Here is a 7598-nt window from a genome sequence, read left to right as displayed (position 1 = left end):
TGGTGCAGCCTAGGTAGCTGAACTGGTGGACCGACTTCAGCTCTGTCTCACCGATGTTGATGTGAGGAGCGTGGAATTCTTCCCGTGGGGCAGGCTGGTGGAGAACTTCCGTCTTTTTCAGACTGACTTCTAGGCCGAAGAGCTGCGCAGCCTCTGCGAAGCAGGACGTTATACGCTGCAGGGCCGCTTCTGTATGGGCGACGAGGGCAGCATCGTCGGCAAACAGAAGCTCTCTGATGAGTTGCTCCAGTGTCTTGGTGTGGGCCTGTAGCCGCCTCAGGTTGAATAGGCTGCCATCAGTGCGGTATCTGATGAAGATACCGTCGTCGTCGCCAAGATCTTCAGTGGCCTGTTGGAGCATCATGCTGAAGAAGATCGTGAAGAGGGTCGGCGCGAGGACACAACCTTGTTTCACTCCATTTCCAATTGGGAAGGGCTCCGAAAGGTCGTTGCTGTGTCTGACCTGTCCACGCTGTTCCTCATGTAGTTGGATGACCATGCTGAGGAATTTTGGGGGGCATCCTAGACGTTTCATGATCTCCCACAGACCTTTTCTGCTCACGGTGTCGAAAGCTTTCGTGAGATCGACGAATGTCGCATACAGTCCTTTGTTCTGTTCCCGACATTTTTCTTGTAGCTGTCTGAGAACGAAGACCATGTCAGTGGTGCCTCTGTTGGCTCTAAAGCCACACTGACTCTCTGGGAGATGTTCTTCGGCGATAGTAGGCACCAGCCGATTTAGGAGGACTCTGGCGAGGATCTTGCCTGCGATGGAGAGCAGAGTTATCCCCCTGTAGTTGGAGCAGTCCGACTTTTCTCCCTTGTTTTTATACAGGGTGATGATGACTGCGTCACGGAGGTCCTGTGGTAGTTTGCCTTGCTCCCAGCAGCAGACAAAGAGGTTGTGGAGTTTGGAGTGTAGTGCTGGGCCTCCATTCTTCCACGCCTCCGGCGGAATTCCGTCAACCCCTGCTGCCTTGCCACATTTCAGCTGTTCAATGGCCTTGACAGTCTCTTCTAGGGTTGGTAGCTCGTCCAGTTGTAATTTCACTGGCTGTTGTGGGATGCGGAGAATTGCCGAGTCTTGAACCGTGCGGTTGGCGCTGAAGAGGGCCTGGAAGTGTTCCGACCACCTGTTCAGGATCGACATCTTGTCTGTGAAGAGCGCCTGGCCGTCTGCGCTGCGCAAAGGACTCTGGACCTGGTATGAGGGACCGTACACCACCTTCAAGGCTTCGTATAAGCCCCCATATATATATATATATATATATATATATATATATATATATATATATATATATATATATACATATCACTTTCCCTGTGCCAGTGCTTGTTCAACTGACAGTGCTCGGGTTATAACAACTGAGGTAATCTGACCACTCGTGTTCAGTATAATTTTTATGACGTCCCTCTGATTCTTTACGGGGAAGGTGCAGAGGTGGTTTTTTTTTTTTTTTTTTTTTTATCTATTTCTAAGGTAATTTGTCGGGAACCATTGTTTCTTTCTTTTCTTTTTTTTCTTTCACAACATATATTTCATTGTCTTGTTTTCCTCCCATTCTTTATTTCACCCTTCGTGGGCTGCTTTGGGAACTCACTGGACAGTGATTTTCCCCGCTATGACAACATCACTAAACTATGGTTGGTAAATCTATATCACTTGCCTTAAGGGAATGACAGACATTTGACTGCAAATGCCGGTATACCTGAGGAATCCACAGGGGACTTCTTTTTCGTTCTTGGGGCTGTAACTCCCACGTTCACTCGTGTGAACACGGGTGGGTTTTTTTCGTGTATAACCATTTTGACCCCGCTATGTAGGCAGCCATACTCCGATTTCGGGAGTGTGCATGCTGGGTATGTTGTTGTTTCCATAACCCACCGAACGCTGACACAGGGGACGAAGCTGCAGTTCTATCAGTCATATAATTTGCTCTGTCCCTCAGAGAGAGTTCAGATGGTCCCCAATTGCAGTCTTTGGATTCATAAAATGATTTTGAAAATACTTTCACAATTTTCTTTTAAAATTTTGCTAGATCATTTTAAAATAACGAAATAATTGTTCATATTGCCTGCGCTTGTTTTCCTCCACTATTAAATTGCACACACACACACACACACACACACACACACACGTCGTAAAGAATAAACTGGAGTCCCGACTTTTACTGATGGGAATTCAGCATCTTGATATCACGTCGGGCAGTTGCATTTTGTCATGGAATATATGCCGAACTTTACTTACTACACAGTGTTACGGGTTCATTTACACAGTTCCTCTGTGTGTGTGTGTGTGTGTGTGTGTGTGTGTGTGTGTGTGTGTGTGTGTGTGAATCGAGTAGTTAATTTACAAATCGTGATTCTTATGAAAAACAAAAACAAAACAAAAAAAACAGTGCCAATCCTTAGTACAATTGCTGATGATGTCGATACACTGTACCCCTTGATGGCATTGCCGTGATGTTGTATATCCCTTCTCCAGGACTGACCAGTGGGATGGGGTGATACGACCAGGTATCCGCCTTTTCTGGTCAGCATATTAGCGTGAACATGGCAGCCCACACAAATTGACACGTCTTTGAAACTGAAACAACTTTATCCTCCTTTCTAGTGCACATCCACATCCAGGCATAGTGTATGTGTCACATGGCCCAGGGAGCTGCCGATCAGACCACTATCGGACATCCGCCAAAGAAGACCCTGCAATGCTGATGGGGCACTTTGGTGGTGTGCAAAAATGTCGCTTCTGATTCAATGCCGTCCACTGATTGCTCCATCGTTTCGCGAACTAGGCTGGATGGGCATTCCTCTGGAGAACAGACCATGACTGAATATCCCCAGCAACTTGTCTAAAGTTTTGATTTCAGATGCTCTGCTGGGTTGTGACAGCTGTGGGTGAGATGAAGGGTGGAGCGGGGGGTCGCGGGTGGGATGGAGTCCGGGGGTTATGTGACAGTGGTCTGACAGTACAGTTTCTAATAAAAGTGAGGTGGTGAGACTCAAGAGAAGTTGATATAATTTGGGAAGTACGGAGGATGCTTCGGTATATTTTAGGCAGGAATGTATCTAAAGGTGAATACTATCAAAAGAAATCGACGAGAAAGCGTATCAAATACATGACAAATCACCACATGGCAGCTGTAAGTCAAATTCAGATTGTGTGTTTGTCTGCCGACGAACAAGTTGTATGAGCGGGAGGTGTGGAGTGGATGAGAATCAGATGGAGCCAATACAGTGTCCGTAGGGTCTGGGTTCGATTCCTGCTCTCGCCCTTTATACCTAGTTTGACAGGAACATCAAACTGGCGTCTGGTCATTCTGATGAGACAGTAAACCGAGGTCCCGTGTACAGCACACATGTAAACTCATGACAACAAAAGTGTTGTTTTCTGGCAAAATTTTCCAGAACAAATCCACTCCGATAGATACACAAATATACATGTATGTACTCAAGGCCTGAAAAGAGCAAGATTATGCTGCCGTCAGACATCTGCCTAGCTGATGCGGTGTAGTGTAAACGGATTTCTTCAAACGCAGTGACGCTTCCTTGAGAACTGACACTTAAACTAAAGTGATGGAGCCCAGAGTCAAACAAATGTAATATTGATTCAGCTAAGTTAAGAAAAGGGAATTTGCGGCTGACATTACTGCACCATTAATGCTCCATCCTATCGCACAAGAGGAATGCACACTTATCATTTTTTAAACAAAGGTAAAAAAAAAACTATGTCAGCAGAAAAAAAAGTGGCGAAGTGGTTAGCGCGTGGACTGACGGCTGGGAGGACGCGGGTTCGATTCCCAGCAGAGGTGGAGACTGGGACAAGTGCTGAGTATCATCCACTTCATGGATGCGTATTTGGGCGTGTTGCTCTATTGTCCTGAACAACACTGCAAGTGTCTGTATCTCTCGGGTCTCGTTGACCCCGGGATATGATTATGACAAGAAGCGTAGAGTACAGCATTGTCACGTTGTCCTAAACCCACATGGACCTCCATAGCAGCATAGTCATTATCGTCGTTATCCTCCTCCTCCTTCTTCATCATCAGTATGAAAATGTCCCAAATTATGTGGCCTTTCATGCCCTGCTCTCATGTGACCTCAGCCCGATATCTCTCCACTTCCACTCTTGGTGTGAATATTGTCAAGGTTTATAGTATCGGCAGATTCATGGGGAGCTATCGTTGGTGGAGGAACGTGGTGGCGGTCTCCACTCTGGGAAGACGCTAACTTAGTCTGGCTTCGCGACTTAGCCATTATTGTCGTCAGTAGAGAATTTAGTAGGTGGTGTCCACTGTATGTTAAATCAGAACAGGCACTACTGAACACCACCGAGTTGACTCAGCAGCAGTGCAGGGTCTCCTCTGGTGTGTGACCTCCGGGAGACCTAACATCGATGGTTCTGTATGGACAGCTGGCGCTGGAACATCGACAGACGAACCCAGGTTTGGGGACTCGGAATGGGAGTAATACCATTGAAACGGTACAGATAATGGGGCCGAAAGAAAAAATCGCGAGATCACACTAGATCATTAGCAGTGGCATTAACAGAGATGGAATATAGCAGTGGTGTATGGTGTCTCCGTCATACGTAACAAAAGGTGACACCTTACGTTCTCAGTGCTCTCTCCTTGTCTCGCATGCAATGACACAATGACTTCTTTTTCAATAGCTTATGGACCTTGGATTGATAAGTCTCTCTCTCTCTCTCTCTCTCTCTCTCTCTGTGTGTGTGTGTGTGTGTGTGTGTGTGTGTGTGAATCACATCTGACAGGAAATTATCACGTTGATTACTTGCCACATTGGAATTTACTGACGTATTCATGCCGAAAGACTCCTTGAGCAGCACTGCTCACAACAGTACTCGTTCAGTGGACCTGATTCTGGGCTGTCCTTAAGTTAGTCCAATGTACATCTCGATGCCTTCATCTCGCCCTCCGTGCATCTTATCTACGTCTACCTTGGTCTGCCCACTTGATTTTCTTTTGCCTTAGGGGGTGTTCTATTGAAACGATTGTCAAGTAATCTTGTTTAGGGATCTGCAGAAGATGTGGAAATCTAGCTCCATTTTTCCTTACTTCCTTTGTTCGTAGGAAATTGGCTTGTTCTTTCCAACGGACTGGAATATATTTTGTTTCTGGCCATTTTATGTCCACAATGTGTTGTAGACATATATTGACAGTCTGAAGTCTGTTTGTTTATTTGTTTTTGTTGTTGTTCTTATTATTTTTTTAACATCTTTTTAGTCCATTTTGATAGATCAACAACAGTCCCCGAAGTTTGATCTTATCTAACACTGTAAGTCTACGTTTCTTTCATATTTCAGACACCATTTATAGTTGTATTTTGTACACAATGAAAATACGCTAAATGTAGTATATGCATTCACTTCAGAAAGGCAATATGGAAATTGTCCATTACTTTGTCCATGGAAATTATGTTTATTATTTTCTTCTTCACCACAAGTGTTCAAAGTTTTATTGAAAATAGCTCTAAAAATGTTAGTAATAGAATAAAGCATCCATTACCCTAATTTCATTTACCAAACAGAGTACATGGATTAATGTATTAATCTTTCGTTTGTTTGTTTGTTTGTTTGTTTGCTCATTGTTATTCAATATGATATTTTTGTATCTGCCGAAGTATGCTCGACCAGTTGATGAGACGGGACACACATGCATGTTAAAACGATGTCATATTTTTATACCCATGTCATTCTGGATATTGACAAGTCCTGATTTCATCCACATGCTGACCAGTTTGCAGGCTTCCACCTTAGAATAGTTCAGGTTAACTTTATCTCTTGTCATTTCAGTAACTTTTGCGTTGACCTCTGTCTGGAACTGCTTGTTCAAACGTTGATCACGTGCTTGTCGCCTTTTCTCGAGCAGGATATTCAGTGTATAGAGGAAGGGGTTGATCGCAGAATTTATTGGCAACACAAGCATGGCAATAGTCACGTTGACTTCACCAGGAATGGGGAAACCACTTGAGGCTAGCACACCCAGCAGTCCTATGGGAAACCAACAAAAGAAATCACTAAGAGCAACAGAAATCAATCGACGAGCAATTGTTAAATCACTGGATGTTTTGTTAGATTGACCAGTGGACATGCTGTTGACACGCACAGACCAGTATATAAAAGCCTGGCCTGTAGCGATCATCAGAAACAGGACAAAGTTGAGGCAGACGATGATACTGAATGAATAGAAATAACCAGGAGAGTCATGCCGGGTTATAGGCAGAGGGATACAGATACTTTTCATGCTGTAAAACTGCCAGTGGGACAGTATGGGAAGTGTTGGCATTAATGCCAACACTGTTCCCGAGACCCATGCAATTATGCAAGCCATGTGAGCAGACCTGCGTCCAAAGTGCACGTGACTGAATGGAAACCGAAGAACTAGAAACCTGTCGAGGGTGATCAGACAGATATTGAATGCTGACACTTCATTGGACATAAGAGAAAGCCACCCTGCCAAAGTACACACAAAGCTGTTTCTCCAAGTGATGTCATTCCATAGATACGTACCCTGGTACACCCTGTCTGCCTCCCCAATCAATGCCAGGTAAAGGCCCATCAAGAAATCAGAGACACACAGATGGATGACAAAGACACCATAGCTTTGTGTGCTTCCAGTTCTGTCCACAAAGGCACGGAATACAAAACTGGACAGATTACCAACCAGAATGAGGATGACAAAAACAGACAGGATCACATGGTAAATGTTAGATTGTAACAATGATTCACAGGATGATATTTCATCCGAAGGAGCATGACAGTCAAAAACATTGAATTTTGCCGGCAAATTAGCAGGGCAACACAGTTTGTAGTTGTCAGCATACACGGCTTTCAGGGAAGTTAATGACTGGAACACATTTTGAGGGAAGACTTCAACTGAGTTGCCTCTAAGATCTACCGTTTGCAGTTTGGTCAAATTGAAAGGTCTGTGAATAGTGATTATTTTGTTAGCGGAAAGGTTGAGGTGATGAAGATAGGGAAATGTTTGCAAAAAGTCATTTTCCAGTACATTCATAGATAAATGAGAAAAATCCAGATGCTTCATGGAAGGTAGAATACAATTCTGGCAGGTACGAAAACCAGACGACACTGGATTATGTGCCAGATTCAGTGACCGAAGCTGTGCAGCACCTTTTAAGTGGTCCCATTCAACATATTCCAGGTCATTGTGGCTTAGATCCAATGTCAGAAGATTGGGAAATCCAATTTTGCTGAGGTAAACAAGATGGCAGTCCTGAAGACTGAGATCGACTATCATAGTCATATGTTGCAAAGCTGAAAGTGCAACACCTGAATTTCTGGCATCCAAATAGCGAACATCTGTGATGTTTTCTGTTATAAAAGGACGATGACAGAAGATAGATAATCCATAACAAGTGCAAAAGGCAGGGCAGGAGAACTGACACAACATTTCATCATCACGTTGTGGACATTGGAAAATACCATCACATATGTGTTCAGGATGAACACATATCATCGATTTACGACACCTGTAATACCCTGAACACGTGTAGCTGTCACAGTCTGTTTCATCCTCAAACCCTGGGCAGTCGTTCACATCATTGCACCGCACGTA

Source organism: Babylonia areolata, chromosome 29 (assembly GCF_041734735.1).
Source record: "Babylonia areolata isolate BAREFJ2019XMU chromosome 29, ASM4173473v1, whole genome shotgun sequence".
Lineage (NCBI taxonomy): Eukaryota > Metazoa > Mollusca > Gastropoda > Neogastropoda > Buccinidae > Babylonia > Babylonia areolata.
The sequence above is the reverse complement of the archived record's forward strand: the minus strand, read 5'-3'. Positions refer to the sequence as shown.